Consider the following 16,808-nt stretch of genomic DNA (forward strand, 5'->3'; position numbering starts at 1 on the left):
GAAGAAACTTGCAGATGCTTTATGTTTCTGTTCCTGGTGTGTGTTTGGAAGGTTTGAACAGCTGCTGTCTAAAAACATCAGCAGCACTGCCACTGAGCAGCCAGAGAGGTGATTGAGGAACGTTAGGTCTGACTATAGAGTCACTATTTTTCCTCTCATCAACAAAGCCAACACATGAGCAGAAAGGTAGATTAAACTATTCTCTCACCCTAGAACTGGATTTTGCAAGATGTATGTAAGATCAGAGAAAAAACAACTTGTATGGTATCTCTACCCTTTTGTGTACCACCCAAGGCCGGTGCAATCTAACTCCTGATACCTATGCTTTGTCTAGTTTCAGTAGGAAAGGTAACTTTGTAAAAACAAAGGTAGTTAAATTATTGTGTGGAATTTATCAATTTGAAAGAGTGAACATCAAAGCTGTCAGATAGCTCATGAAAGACAGGTTAGAGCAACCAGCTGGAAAGCTCCTACATGAATCAGTTGCTGGAGGAACAGGAAACGTCTCTGTTGGTGAGATACATGAGTAAGGGGTGTAGGAAGCAGGGTCTTCAGCAGGAGTTTAACAACCAAATAACCTCACTAGCTAATGAGAACAATATATTTGAAAAGATCTTTAGTGCACTGACAAATAAACTCAATAGGAAGGGGGGGAAGATGAAATCACAAGTTTATGTGGTATGAATAGTTTCTAACAGAATCAAATTTTTATATGGACTTTCTGTTCCATGAATCTTAGAAGGTTAAGCCATGTTCTCTGAGAAAGCACTATATTTTGTCCAGTTTTTCCTCAGGTCAAAAGTGCTTTTATTCTGTCTTCTCGAATATGACAGAACCTCTAAGATAAATTATGATACCAGCTTTTTTTGTCTTGCAAATGCTGTATGAGTGAGATAAATTTGCTGCCTATAAGCATAATTTTGGGGAAAATCTTGTGATCACACTTGATAGAACATTATAATATATTCATATAACTGGGACTCTACCCAACACTTATCATGGTGTTTTTCCTATAAATCTCAAAATCCTCAGGTGAGGATGATGATTGTATAGATACAGTATTTATATGGAAAAATTGAGCAAGAAGGTACTGTAATAATCTGGAAACAATTCTTCAGTGTGCTGTTCCTTCCAATAACACCACCTGTCTACAGTGCAATATAGCAAAGATTGCAGATTATGATTCTCTTAAAAGTTTGGCCTTCTGTATAGTTTTAAAACAAGTAGATCTCTGGGATTATAAAACAGTAGTACAAACTGGAGGTAATAAAGGACATAAAGTTTTACTTGGTTAATCGAGTTCTTGGTTACATGTTTTTTTGCTGGGATAGCAAACATTCAGTTTATGAATTTATCCAAGTGTAGATATTGCAAACTGTAGAGTTTGCAATGCATTTCTGCTGAGGATATTTAATACTCAGGAAGTTTAAGTGTTTAGAATCACATCTTCCATGGTATCATGGTGTCTGCATTCCTGCTTACACCTTGGAACTACATTTTGGCATCTTTTATGTTCTTCAGCTACTTAACTGCCACTTAATCCAGGGAGGATCTAAATTTCTGCTGGTCTGTATATGCGCAGATGAGCCACAGCTGGTGAGTTGCTTGAAACCCCTGCCATGCTGAGTGGAACAGGAACTTGACCCCAAGCTGCCTTGTCCCAGCTGAGAGCCCTAACTGTTTGCGTAGTGGCCACTGAGGAGTAGAGCTTTCTCATTCTCTTCTGACAGATTTGTTCCATTTGTAGAAACACTTTTTCTGGGCAGAGCGATTGAATTCTGGTTCCACACTACTAATACACAAAGACAAGTTTCCTCAGTTTTCCTCAGTTTTTTACACACAGTAAAATTACCTTTCTGCATGTTCAGCTACAAGAGGATAAAAATTCCCTGGAGCAAGAATTTCACCTCTGTCCTCTCCATCCTTTCCTGGCAACTTGGGAAACTCCCTACTTGTTTCCCTAGATCAGTTTCTGGGGTGCCTAACTGTGCCACAATAATGATTAAAAAGCCTGGACACCTGACCCGGGACTGAAACTTCTACAACATGCAGTGCATTTAAGGGATAGGTGGTGTTTCACTAAGTACTGCCTCATCTAGGTACTTTAAAGAGTTGTCATAAACTCCTAAACCTATTAAATTCAAAGGCAAAACCTTTTCAATATCTTTGAAAGCTCCAGTATCTGTGAAAGCTCCAGTATCTGTGAAAGAGAGAAGAGCAGCAAACCACTTAAATATTTACTTTTAAAATGAGTCTCAGAAAATAGATCCAAGAAAGGTCAGTGGAGAGACTTGTCGCAGCTCACCATGCAGATCACAAGACTGCCTGGCATTTACCATCAGAAATACTGGTGCAAATTCATTTGGTAAAAGGAGTGGTAGTGACAGAGCTGTTCACTATTTTCTGCTTTTCGCAGAGCCCTTCTGTCAAATCCCTTATCGTCAAGGGCAAGCTGTGATCCTATTGAATTTGCTGGCTGAACTCTTACAGCTCCAGAGCAGCGGACAAGACCTTTGCCAGCTCAGTGTCCGTAGTGCTGAATAAGCAAAAATGCTGCCACGGACAAACTTTTCTCTCACTCTAAATACAGGTCATAAAAACAATAGGCATAGGTTCTAAACACTTTCTTTTTTGTTTCTCACAGACATAAGCTTCTGGCAGAGCACCTAAACTACCTGGAAACACAAGCAAGGGACCGTTGCTCCTTTGAGACTAAGAGGCAGACTTGCTAACATTCCAAAGGGATGTCTCTGGTAGTATTTGAGCAAGCTTCTGCACATGACCAAAAATGAGAACAGCAGGTACATCACTGATTGCTTTTTGCTCCCTCATCTTTTATGGAAAAATTAGACCAGATTTTGTGTCTGAACATATTTTCATAGAGTTTATCTTGGTTTATCCATCCAAGTTAAAAGAAAAAAAGGAATCAAATATCAGGTTTGTGTTGAAGTCATGAGCTGACATGCCAAGTCCACCTCATTTCTGTAAGGGGCAGTTGAGACCTATTCTTCTTTTGAAATCTATGGCATATAAAAGAAAGATTAGCCAAAATTCTGAAGCAAAATAATTATTTTCTTTCCAAAATTGAGAGTTCAGTGTCTTCATAAATGTGTGGTTATAGCATTGCACTGTGAATGCTAATTTGGATATCTGGAGAAATGACAGTAATGCTATTATACAAAAGTTCACTACGTACCTTTTGTCCCTCTATTATTGGTATTTTATGTAACTTTACTGTGTTGAATTCTTCAGAATTCATAAGTCACCAATGTTCAGTTCCTTCTTTAATATTAACAAAAGAAAGGCTTTGTTGCAAAAAAGTTCTCTTTAGATGTGGGTAGTACTCAACCCTATTTACTGTCCTAGAAGTAGGTTCTAACACTTGCATATAATTCTACCAGCTCAAAAGGTTCACATACAGTAATAACACATAGGGTCAACTTTCAGCAGAGTATATCCTATCTTTAAACATTGAAAATTAGCAGACAAAAATGTATTTTGGGCGAGAAGAGAAAAACTGAATTACTTTACTTTAGGAGTCAAACTTTTAGAAATGAAACCATAAGAACACCACAGAAATAATTGAGAAGAAAATATAAATTAATATTTGATAGGAACTATAAACTTCTTAAAATCATCTTCCCTTTTTCCCATTGTTACAAGGTGATCTCTTTCTCCAGGAAAGATAACTCAGTTTCAGTCCTGCTCCTATACAAACCTTAAACCAAAGCAGAAGGGTGGAGACTTGCTTTCAGAGACTGCAAAGAAACAGAACTTTCTACTATTTTTTTCTAAGCAATATGTAATTCTTTCCTTGGTCTCACTATGACTACAACCTTTATAAACATACCATAAAATTTACTAAAGTCGTTCAGGGGCTTGGTTTCTAAACTTACTGGATTCCCATTAATCATATTCTGTTTGATGGCAGCTGTAAGACTGTTTGCCTCAGGAGTGCTACTCAAAAACTGATGGTAGCAAAATGAATTCCATCATTACAGAACGTATGGTTCTATGTATAGAGAACCTTATGAGCATCTTGTGTGGCCTGACCATCATCTTTTGTGTCACTATTAGTTCAGTAAATGTTTACGTTCATTGTTTTTGATACAAAATGTTTGAATAGTTATCACTACAAGAAGCCTTTTTTTTATCATGAGCTATAATGCTGTGGCATGGGTTTAGCTTATTTGCACAGAGTACACATATTCACCCCATGCTTCTCCACAGCTGGAGAACCAGATAGGATAGAAAGTCATAAACATCAGTACTAAAAAGGACTTAACCACCTGCAAAAAGCTGACAACTCTTAGCACTGCCCAGATCAGACATTTCAAAAACAGGAATTTCTCTAACTGTCCTTTTGCATGGGTGTGTATGGACAGCAGTAAATAAGACTTTTCAGCTACTACACAGTGATGCACAGTGCAACACTCAAACTATCTGTCCAAAAGATAACTCATGTATCAATATAAACAATATAAAATTAGCACAGGACTTCACTACGATCAATTTGATTCAATGATACTGTGTTTTTGTCACATGAATTTCAGCAGAAGTGCTAGTTGAAGTAGCTTATCTCCATTTTCTTTCCTAACACTACAAGTCTTTCTGATCCTTGCACCGCATTCACTAGAGCAGATCAGATATCTGATCAAAGTCAAAATAAGTTCGAAAGAGGGAAATTCCCAAACAGACACGGAACCTATGTTTTAGCAGAGCTAACACATTGTCCAAGTGCGCCTCTTCCTGTCATTCCATTATCACGCCAGCATATACTACCAGGCTTCCCCATTTGTGGAATGGCAGGAGGTGTTTTTTGGCCTCTGATATAATCAAACTAAGAGATGTGGCTACCAGAAACCATACCTTTTCTTTTTTTTCCCCCATGCCTACATCCTGAGGACTAGTAATTCAAGTGACCAAGTGATTTGCAATTTTTTGTGGAACACCAGAGAAATCTTGACATCAAATGTTTCACAGTGCAGCTTTTTAGCAGGGATAGAGTGGATTTTTGTTGTTTTTTTCCCTACTGAAAGTTCATGGAAGTCCCCAGGCAGAAGAACTTCCCACATTTTATTCTTCAATTGAAAAACAATTCATCAGCTAATCTTCATTGCACAGAAAATTGAATCCTATTTGGACCAGTTCTTTTCCGTTAGAAAAAAAGGCTATCATTTCACTTGTCTAAAGAAAGCTATAACTCAATGGGTAAAATGTGTGGAGGAAACAGCAGCTTAAATATTCACTTGCTGATGAAATGATATCATCAGGATGAAATGATCATGTGGTCTCCTTGAATAGGTATGCACCCAGCCACTATGACTCTTGCCATTTCCTCAAATTGACCCAAAGGTCTCACATTGTTATGTCTGTGCTAATCTGCATGATCCTCCCTTGCATGCTGACTTTGCAAGGACAGCTGTATTGCTGCAATCAGTTGAACCGCTTCTTTTGAAAATGTGGTTATTCAATACATGGTTTTTAATGAGGTATTACTATAAGGGCTGTACTGGGTAGTCCCTTTAAGGATAAACTTACTCCAGATGAAAAGGATCATCTGGTTTAAAATGGTTAAAGTTGATTTTTTTTCCTCTGATTTACTTTCAGCTAAGTAAAACAGGAGATAAGATACTTAACCTTTTAAAAACAGGGCCAAATCCTGCAGTCTGCACAGTCTGATTGAAAGAGCTCCATTTAGCTGAAAAATAAGTATTTGTGAACTGTACCCACAAATTCCAGAAAGGTAGACTGCAACTTATAACTGAAATGTTTGGAGTTCCCTCGCCTGGTCAAGACCCTACAAATCATGTTGTTCACTCATACCAGATCTATTAGACCCACTGAAGCCTGTAATATGTAATGAAAACATCAAGGGAAAGGACCTCCTTATAAGATTTCCATACAAAACACCAAAGTAACCCCATCAAAACAGTATTATTATGTGCCTGCTTTTGTCATGAAGCAGAACTTGTAATTTCAGTAAAAAAAAAATATATGTTCACAATAACCCTCTTATCGGAACTGTTATTCTTATAAAAAATAAAAAAATGTTAAAATTTTGCACAAATATGGAAGCAAGGTTGCTCCTCATCACCTACTCCCTTCTCCACACTTGTTCCTCCCTTCCTTGAATTTCTATAAAACTTATGACATTAACTCAGAGCAGCTTTCTCTTTCTGTGCTTTTCTGCTCCTAAAGGAAAGACTCAGGACCGTGCTAGTATCTTCTACTCTGTATTTCTTTCCCTTATATTAATAGTACACCAAACAATAATTCTCATGCTTTGTTACGTTTTCCCATACATCAATTTCTGAAACATATTTTGAAACTTTTACTATTTCCTTCATTGTTCTTCCACTACAAAATAACTGAATACTTCTGCAAAGTACAAAAAAAACTACATATCATAAATAATGCAGTGTGCAATTGGCCCAATTATTTTCTTACACCTGTTTGGCAGAAAGAGTTTGCATTGTATTTGAAAGGTAAAGGCTACTGTATAACCCAAAGCTTTCCCTTCTCACTCCAAAAACAAAACCCAAAACATGCTCAGTGCATTGGAAAGATATCTTCTTTCTTGACCTTCTTCCTTCAGGAAAACTGCATTTGATTCAATTATGGAAGCTTTTAAGAGCTGGGTAGGTTAAAAGAATTGTTCTGTCTGCATTTATATGACCACAGTTCCTGTTTCAGATGTTTAAATAATTCTAAAAGAACAAAAATAATTATCTAAATTTAAAAAAATTCTAAAATGATAGCTATTTGCCACAATGTTATAATCCACTGCTTCTGTATGCCCACTGAGAAGTAATGTCAACATAACTTCTTTAGAAAAGAACACTACAGAATTTTCTGCTTTCTTCCAGTGATGTTTTCAATCAAGCTACTGTTGCTATACCTAATGTGTTTAGTTACAGTAGCCATGAAAATCTCCAAATGGGTATAAGGTTTTGCAGCTTCAGTATATTACAAGTTTAGCAGTCTCTGGGAGTGATGAGCTGTCTACCTAATCTTTACAATAGCACCCCACTGAAGTCAAGACAGAAGTACAAGCTTAAGTAAAGCTCAAAATAAAAACATTTTACAGCAGATTATGAGCTAAACTAATATCTTCTGACTTTGTCTCAATATCTAGCTCTGATTTTAGCTTTCAGGAATTCTAGCAGAGCCCAACAACTGAGATTTTTTTAGAAAAGCAAAATCCAGAGCTCAGCCTCAGTACTAAGAACATCCAACTAACAATCCTTTGCATCTTATAGAATCATAGAATTGCTTGGGTTGAAAGGGACATTAAAGATCATCTAGCTCCAACTCCCCTGCCACAGGCAGGGACACCTTCCACTAGGCCAGATTGCTCAAAGCCCCATTCAGCCCTGGCACTGAACACTTCCAAGGATGAGGCATCCATACCTTCTCTGGGCAAGCTGTTCTAGTGCCTCACCACCCTCCCAGTAAAGATTTTCTTCCTAATATCTGATTTAAACCTACTCTCTTTTCAGTTTGAATCCAATCCTCCTTGTCCTGTCACTACATGTTCTTGTAAATAGTCTTGTCCCATCTTTCCTGTGGGTTCCCTTCAGGTACTAGAAAGCCGCAAATAGGTCACCTTGAAGCCTTCTGTTTTCCAGGATAAACAATTCCAAATCTCTCAGCTTTTCCACATGAGGGAGGTGTTCCATCTCTCTAATCATCTTGGTGGCCCTCTCCTGGACTCAATCCAACAGGTTGATGTCCTTTCTATGCTGGGGACTCCAGAGCTGGATGCAGTATCCCAGGTAGGGTCTCACCAGAGTGGAGTAGAGGAGAAGAATCACCTCCTTTGACCTGATGACCTGCTTTGGATGCAGTCCAGGATATGACTGGGTTTCTGGCCTGTGAGCACACATGGTTGGCGCATGTACAGCCTCTCATCTCTACCAGTACTCCCAAGTCCTTCTTGGCAGGACATCTCCCAGCCTGTATTGATAGTAACATCTTAAAAGAAAGAGAGAGAAAGGGAGAGAACCATCACGCACCGAGATTTACTGGATATTTTTGTTTTAATTTGATTAAAACTCAATTGCAGAACTTTTGCTATTACCTCATTCCTCTATCCTTATAGAGAAAAAAAAGTTATAAAATGAAAAGAATATAACAAAATACAGTTATCTCATGGTTCTGTAGCATTTGTTTTACCACACTCCAAATGGACTATTAGTTAAAATTTGAAAACTCTGGATAAACAACCTACTAGTCCACCTGGGATGAAACGGGAATCAAGTGAGAAAAATTCAGGTTGATGAAAAAACCTTCCTTTTGCTTTGGAACAATCTAAAACAATAAAATTTATGGGTGGAAGTATAAGACTACATGATCTTTTTAAAGAGAGATTTAAGCTTACCAAAACAAATTAGAACAGGAAAACATTTTAACAAGGACAGGATTCATGGAAGTTTTGAAACTGGCTTCATGCTACAAGCTACAGTGTGAACGTGAGATGAATCAAAATAGTAGAAATGTAAATTGGATCACATTTACAATAAGACAAAAGAAATTCATAACACAGCTTGCTCCATTGTAATTAACATTTTGCTATGTCTAGACCATCCTTCCACCATTTCTTTTCTATACACCATGCATATTTTACTTAAATAGATGAAGTCTAGACCCATCTTAAAAATGCCATATTTGGGAAAATTCCACTTAATGTACCAAAAGCTGACTTAGGCACTTCACTGTTTGAGGAGCTAAGACTTAAAAAGGACCGGCCTTTTAACCCAGTCTCTCAATACATGTAGAAAAATGTCATGTCTTCTCACAACACACAATGTTCTTAGCATTCATAGTACTAGAAAGTAAAAAAAAAACACATGACTAAACTCTCTTTAACATAAACATTCAGATGACCAGGTGTTAATATAAAACAGTGAACAAGATCCTCCAAATGAACCAGAAAATACAATGCCAGATCATCTAATCAACCTAAAATTTAACATACTGTTGAAACCTAGTGTGTTCAGTATAACAATCTGGTAAAAATGGGTCTGATAAGAAATTAAGACATAATGCTTTAGTCAGTTCATCTTTACAGAATAATAAGATTTCTCCAGATATTCTGGATAGACAATGAAACAGAACAGGGGCAGCATAGAAGTATATTTAATAGAAGTGACTTAAAATTCACCTGTATGTATCTGAACAAAAGACAGTTTCCAGCACCTCTTATTGAAACTAATTAGGTTTTCCTTTCTTGGCTTCATAAGAGCAACTGTGCTTCCCCATTGCTAGCAAAATTAAGTCATATTCCACAGAGGAAGGATGAGAAATCCTTTCTTCTAGACTGTATCTTGTTTTCATTATGATTCAATTCAAAAGGATATCCAAGTGACATATCTTGGCAAAATGAAGATGTTTTACTCACTATAAATGACTGCAAAACCTTCTGGCACTCAAAAAATTCACTCGTATCAGGAGATGAAAAGTTGGAAGTATGGGAGTTGGGCTAAAGTCAGTCAACTTTTCCACCGAGTTTGCAATGATTCTGACTTGGACCCATTCCAGATTTCCTTAGTAATATAATTTAGAAAAACCAAATAAACCAGGTAAAGATGTTTTGTAGGGAGAGCAGGCAGAACTTCTGTTGTTTCACCTGAAAGGACGAGGAAGGAAAGAGGAACTATGAAGACTGTCCAGCCTAATATTTCTAGGGTAGGTGAGGGAAGTTTTAAAACTCTTCTGCCATACTCTGGATGTCAATAGTCTTAAAACATCATTCAGCCAGTAAGTGTAACTACAGCAATAGCAGCTCATACCTCAACCTGTGCTAGGACCTTTGATGTTAGAAAGGAAAATGAGATGGCACAAACCTGGTTGTCCATCATGACCAGAATTTACCTTTTTTGTTCATGGAGTGACACATGAAGACCTAAGTGAACTAGAGAAACAGATCAAATACCTTTCACCTTGCCATGTATAGCAGAGAGCCTTTGCGACTCCATATTCTGCATTTGAACTCGATATTCTGCATTTGCAGTTTTGCTCTTCTTCCAGATGATGTTTACAGTTCTTAGCTATGAGAATGAAAACACAGGACCAGGATCTGAGGCTGTATCTTGCCAGGGCTGACATTGAATGGGCTGACTCTTCTTATGCATACATGTAGAAGAGTACCCACATGGGTTAGCATGTATGTGTGTACTTATGAAAACTTCACTTTCTCTCCCATACAGATTACAATAATACTTTGCTCTTGAAATTTTATTGAGTTGAAAAATATCTTTCTAGCACATACTGGGACCAAACTGGTTGAAAAAGTTATGCACTAAATCCTTATCAAATCATGGATTCATGCTGCTGCAAAATTTGGTATACAAAATCCTAGAAAACTCCAAAAAAGATTTTTCCAGTTGACATTAAATAGCTGATTTTACAAGGCTTATGATATACTCTCCTAACATACAGTGAACACTTAAAATGCATTACTTTTGCTTTACGCAAGAGAACTGTGATCAGAGACAAAATAATTGGTATAAAAATGCATTTTGATGGAATCCAGCAAAATAAGTGTATGTTTGTAGACTACGTAATTTCCAATTTATTAACATTAAATTATTAACAAGCAGGAAGCAAGAGAAAAAAAGCATTATACATTCTCCTTCCCCCAGCCTTTTTCAGGAAGGCAAACCTCAACAAACCCAAGATGGTTGAAAAAGTTGCAGGAGTTTTATGTCTCTAAATTTGGGACAGGACAACTGGTAGGGCTCCGTGCCAAAAAGGTGTTGGCTGCCATCATGGCTGTGCCCAATGTGGGCTTCGAACAGGAAAAGTGTTTCTATTTATTTTTCGTTTTCTTACTTCTTCTTCTTTTGAAGAAATTCTTATAAAAACTTTTATCTTGTCATCGTGTGTAAATTATGTAGTATATTTTCAGTATTAGAGGGTTATGTCCATCCCACTGTGGGTTATATATCAAGATTCCTGCAGATGTTCTGAAAAGTATTTTACTCTGAAGATGCTCCAAAGTTCTGGTTGACTTGACTTTGGACTAAGGATTTTGCCATCATACGCTTTATGAGAGGGAGTCTGGACTTTGGAACTGACTTTGTGATATTTGGACTGCTCATACACATCATGTGGTGAATTAGCATGCGGTGTTCTTATGTAAACAATAAAAACAAAACAAAGAAAGAATTAAAAGTGCATTCAAGAGAATGACTTTCAGCGTATGATTGAAACAATCCCATAATAGCAACAACTTTGTGGTAAAGGTACATACTTGCCAAAAATATCTGATAGTGTGGAAATCTAGCATTCAAACCCCTCAATTTATTAGCAGTACAGCTAAGTAATAGTACAGTTGTTACTTAGTTAACATGGAATATCATAGACAAATTAAGAGCAGTCTGGAAACTGCTTTGGAGCAAGATGCAGGGGTCAAAACTACTGGGGAAAAAACTTGCTCCCACTTTCAGCAATATAGATCACTTTGTACAGCTTTGATTTTACACCAGTCCAAACAAGGGAAATTTGGCCCAGAATGTATCTACAGGGGGAGTAAAAAAAAAAAAGAAAAAAGAAAAAGAAAGAAGTTAATAATCCCAGAAAATAAAAATTATGGAAATTACAAAAGGTTTACCTAAAAAGTTCTTTATCTCACCCAAATGATAATGTCCCTTCAGCAACTGCAATGCCCAGTTGGCTGAGCCCCTAAGAAAATCTAATGCTTAAAGGCAGTGACAAGAATGGCTCTTATTACTGGAAACAAGATACACAATTTTACATTTTTTTGTAATACTGATCTCTTAAATGTTAATAACTTCTGTTATTTGCCTCAGTTGAACTAAGATTTGGATCCTACTGCAGAACAGATAACACATAAACAGAGAAAGTAGATTGCCTCTCTAAATCATAACTGAGGACATAGTAATGTAAAGAAGTTATTGTCTGCAAGTTTTTAGCAGTTGGCTTCCGTTCAGATCAAAGGGCTTCAGTTCTTAGAACTGCTTATATTGGAGATTACATCTGTTCTTCCTGGACTTTTCCTAAGGGAAGGGTTTTTCCCAATGCACTTGGTCAAATCTCTCATCTACTACTTATGTTCTGTACAAATATGGTATTTTACTTCAACAAAAAAAATAAAAGTATTTGGACTTCAGTAAGGTTCTATTATTTATTACACTTATATATTTCTGCAGCTAGACCCAATCAACTAGTGTGAAATCTTCTCCACAAGCATTAATTCAGATTTTAAAAAAGAGACATATATTTTTAGCTTAGCTTTTCCCACGTCAATGAAACAAAGTTTATCATTAGGAATATGGATTTAAGCAATTTAACCACACTTCAGAAAGTGTTTACTGAAAAGCATGTTTACTTCTGTCTTCTGCAAGCTTCCAGTTGAGAATTATTACATATGTTCAATCAGGACAAAGAAACATAACATGCAAACTAACCAGCAGATTACAAACCGCTGCCTTTCAAATGGCAATCAGTGAAAACAGACAGTGAGATAAAAACCAAGACTTACAGAATGCGTAAGATTGGAAGGGACAACCAGAGGTCCAACCTCCCTGTTCAAACAGGGTGCCCTAGAATATTCAACAGAATATTCCACAAACAATTCTGAATGGTGACAATACTTGAAGAAACTGAATTATATTTCAACGGTTCATGATAAAGAAGAAAGATTTTGTGAATTACCTACTCAAAAATGTTTTAGAGTACTGCAAGCTGAAGAAAACTTTTAAAGATACATTTGTTGTTGTAAAGAAATATAATAAAAATAGATGAATTTCAGAGATACTACAAAATTTGATCAATCAGTGCATGAGACAGTATTATAGGGTAACACAATCTAATTTCTCATTGGATAAACCAAAAAAGAAATGTGAAACTGAAAAACATGGAAACAGAATAAAAATTATTTTTTTAGTTGCTTAGGATGACTTCTGTTATCTTGCTCATCTATGCAAGGAATATATTGCAATGTAGATGAGCCAACAATTCTAGCATGTTTGTAGAATAGACTACTGTGACCTAATAAGGATAATTTAAACAAGTTTTGGCAAGCCTCCATAGGTTCAGTGTTAGGTTCTTCCTTTTCTCTTAATATTAAGGAATATTTTCAAAGAAGGATTCACGCATAAAATTGCAATAGGGTTTCCAAACCAAAGGATATAGAAACCACAGTATTTGCAAGATTTAAGCATGGCTAATCAAATCCTGGATTGACTCATTTACATAAGCTCTTTATTTCTGGAAAACTGTATTTACAGTTTTTGGTCAATTTTTCAAAGTTATCACCAATTGTTTTAAGGAAAAAAAAGATTATACACAGAAAAACATGTAATAAGGTAGTAAAAATGCTGTAAGTTACAGCAAATCCATAGCAGTGTGATGGATGGGCAAAATTGCATATTATTTACCTAGTGCTAGAGTTTGAATATTCATAATTAGTTTCTCTATTGGTTCCATAAAAGCTCAAGCAAGACTGAAGAAATAATATGTTAAACTAGTGTAAGGTACAGTTCCAAACCAGCTGAGGAAGTCTGAAAAAAAAACTTGCTTCACTCTTTATCAGTTACCTCCTGTAATATTAACCAGGTAGGGAGAATTTCGTTTCTTACAGTAAGGAAAATACCAGGAACAACCTCCCCCCGCTTAACTTTACATAAGAATTCTTTTGTGTCTTTTATCAATCCTGCCTTAGCCTGGAAATTTGCGATATGGGTATATATATGAATAAAAAACATTGGAAACAGAGAACAAATCTGACACTGCAATTCAGAAACATTCCCATGCTGGCTGCTCCACTTACATGCCGAACAACTCTAAGAGAATATGTTTTGATGTGTTTCTTTGTATTCTCAAGAATGTCCTCCTCCAACAGCTTACATGTCTCTGGTGTAGATTAGTTATGGACTTTTCATGCCGATGAGGTAATCCCCTTAATGTACTATACACCATAGGATATCCTTCTCCTCTGTTTCATGTTCTGACATTGCTAAAGGTCAGGAAAGTGTTTCATGTGGTGCTAGACTTCATTTAAAAGCGAAACTACAAGAACAGAGGAAAACTTATTTCTCTTTGAGTTTCCAAGCATAATACAAAAAGCCTAGGTAACAAATGATTGTCAGTGCATCTTGTATTAAACGTAGTCATCGCTTTGCTCAAAATTTTATATTAACTTCTAAAGATTTATTTTCAACACAGTGATTGGTAACATAGTGGTACTGATATAGGAAGATGAGATCCATACTGTAACTGGTAAGTTTACTCATAGAAAATGTAGACTTCACATCAAACATTAACAACATAAAAATAATTTATGCTGAACACAAAAAATTACTGCTCTAAACACATGACTTTTATTAAAAGTATACTTCCTCTGTAAGACAAGCATGTAAAAATTAAATTACCTCAGAAATAAAGATATTTTGTTACACAAATTATGTCTCAAACATGGTCCACATTTCTTTTCAAGAAGGATGCAGACGAGTTAAACTTACTAAGCTTTAAAAATTTTACACACAAGTTTTTTAACAGACATCATCCTTTTACATGAAATTTGCAAGAGAAAATGTGAAAATGTTGGTATTTCAAAAGCGTTTCTTTACTGTTAGTATTTTGCTTGTTTGTGCCATAACTTCATGTTACTTTAACAAAGACAGTACAATTTATAAAGTCCCAGTTTAGGTACAGCTTTAAACATTCAGCTTCTTATCTTTAGAAGTCTTCTCAAAAGAGTATGTATTCCTCAGAGAAAAAAATATAAAGAAAATGAAGCAAAATGCTTTTCAATCAATAATTAACACACTAAAGAATAATTAAATTGTTTACATTGGATGCTTTTTTTTCTAATAAAGAGGAGGAGAAAAAAGGGGCTTTTTTGAAGGAGGGATGAATATTTACACAATTTTTAACAAAAGCAACAGCATTGCTAACAAAGGTTCACCTTACAAGTTGTCTCCACAAAGGATCATGCAAGTTTGGTAAGGAACTTGGAGAATTCACTTCACCGATGGTTTTCTCAGTTTAAAGCCTGTTACTTGTTGGTATGATTGCTTATGTTCCAGTATAAATGCTCTGCAGCACCACAACTACCCTCTCCCTCTCTTTAGCACTGAACTTAGGGGTTGGAAAAAGAGAAACAGAAAATACTGGGAAGAAACTCTGCTTAGTCTTCAAAATTAAGAATATTAGGAATGTTATGGAAACTGGAAGACTCCTCTGGGAAGTGAGTCATAATTAAATTTTCATGCTTGAATAAAGAAATATGATATCAAATATTTAGCAAAAAAAACTTTAAAATATCTAGCAGCCCATGTAGTTAGCAAAAAACCCAAAGAAAACAAACAAAAAACCCCAAACCAAAATAAAAACAAAACAAAATGAACAAAAATGTAAAATAATCTACCAGAAATCTTCTCCATTCTCAATGAGAGTAGTCTGATATTTTACATTGATGGGTTCTTCAGTGAATAAAACATAGCCCCAGCTTGTCTAAGTTCCATCTGGATTTTATATATTAGAATATAACTAGAATTTCTGAACTGAAAAAAACAATCTTTATAAAGGGAATTAAAAGTTATAGGCATAAAACCTGCTACACTCAGAGAAAGTCTTCAGACATCAGAACAAATGTTTTAAACTACACATAGTAGACACAATACCTTCTCAGTAATTTCTAAGACATCAATCTAGCAATACATGGCTTCTGCTTCACCAGGAAATTCACAAAAAAACAGCCATTATAAGTGTTTTCTTTAGACAAAAGGAGTATCCAGCTTATCCCATCCTCTCTTTTGAGTGAAAGTGGGCAAGCAAGAAGAAAGAAAAAAACATGTTAGCAGAAATATCCAAGGTACGATTCAGTTCAATACATGAACGTTTGTTTTGGAGAAGTTCAGTGTAACTAAGTATCCATTCTACCCAAGTAAAGACAATTTGGAAAGGTGTTTTCTTTTTATTTCCAGGAAAACCTTGCAAAAGATGCTAGGTTCACGAAAAGAATATGCCAAAGTAAAACTGCTGTTCTTGCATTTATCCTGTGTTTTTAATATTGCATATTCTTCCAAAACTTGGCTATAGCTGCACTGCCAGCTAGCTGTTTAGCAAATAAGAAAAGTTCAACAGAAGGTATGGTAGCCTGAACAACAACATTAACAATAAAATTTCTTTGTATTCACAGCTACAAACTTATAGTACAATTAAAACCTTCTCAAGACAGTAAGCTATTCCCTATTTTGTTGGGACTTAACGTCAAAAATTGCAGTCAACAAAAAGCATCATTGAAACCCTAGGCCCTACTTTCACAGTCTCACAATATTTGTGTTCATGCTACACATATGCAGAAATACTAAAGTTAAGGTGAGGCTCACTGCTGGTGACCGTGCACTGGAACAGATTGCCTAGAGAAATTGTGGAGTCTCCCTCACTGGAGATACTCAAGAACCATCTGGACACAATCCTGTGCAATGTGCTATAGGATGACCCTGCTTGAACTGGGAGGTTGGAGCAGATGACCCACTGTGGTCCCTCCCAACATGACCCATTCTATGATTCTGTGAATAGTAACGTGCCTTCAAAAAAAATTAACAGTTAATCCATCCTTTTAGCAGTACTGGATTTTTAAATATTGTTGCTGTCCTGAAATAAACCTTCACCATGGCTTCCCAGTCTTATACAGAAGAGGAAAGGGAAACAACAGGGAAAACAAAAGACAAAGGAAGATGAAGTTATTGTCCACTTCTGATCAGAATTTTCAAGGTTTATTCAATATGAATTTGTGGGAAAAACTTCCAGAATAGGTAACAGGAAAAGTATCA

This window comes from Neopelma chrysocephalum, unplaced genomic scaffold (genome assembly GCF_003984885.1).
Source record: "Neopelma chrysocephalum unplaced genomic scaffold, ASM398488v2 Primary Assembly neopelma1_23, whole genome shotgun sequence".
Lineage (NCBI taxonomy): Eukaryota > Metazoa > Chordata > Aves > Passeriformes > Pipridae > Neopelma > Neopelma chrysocephalum.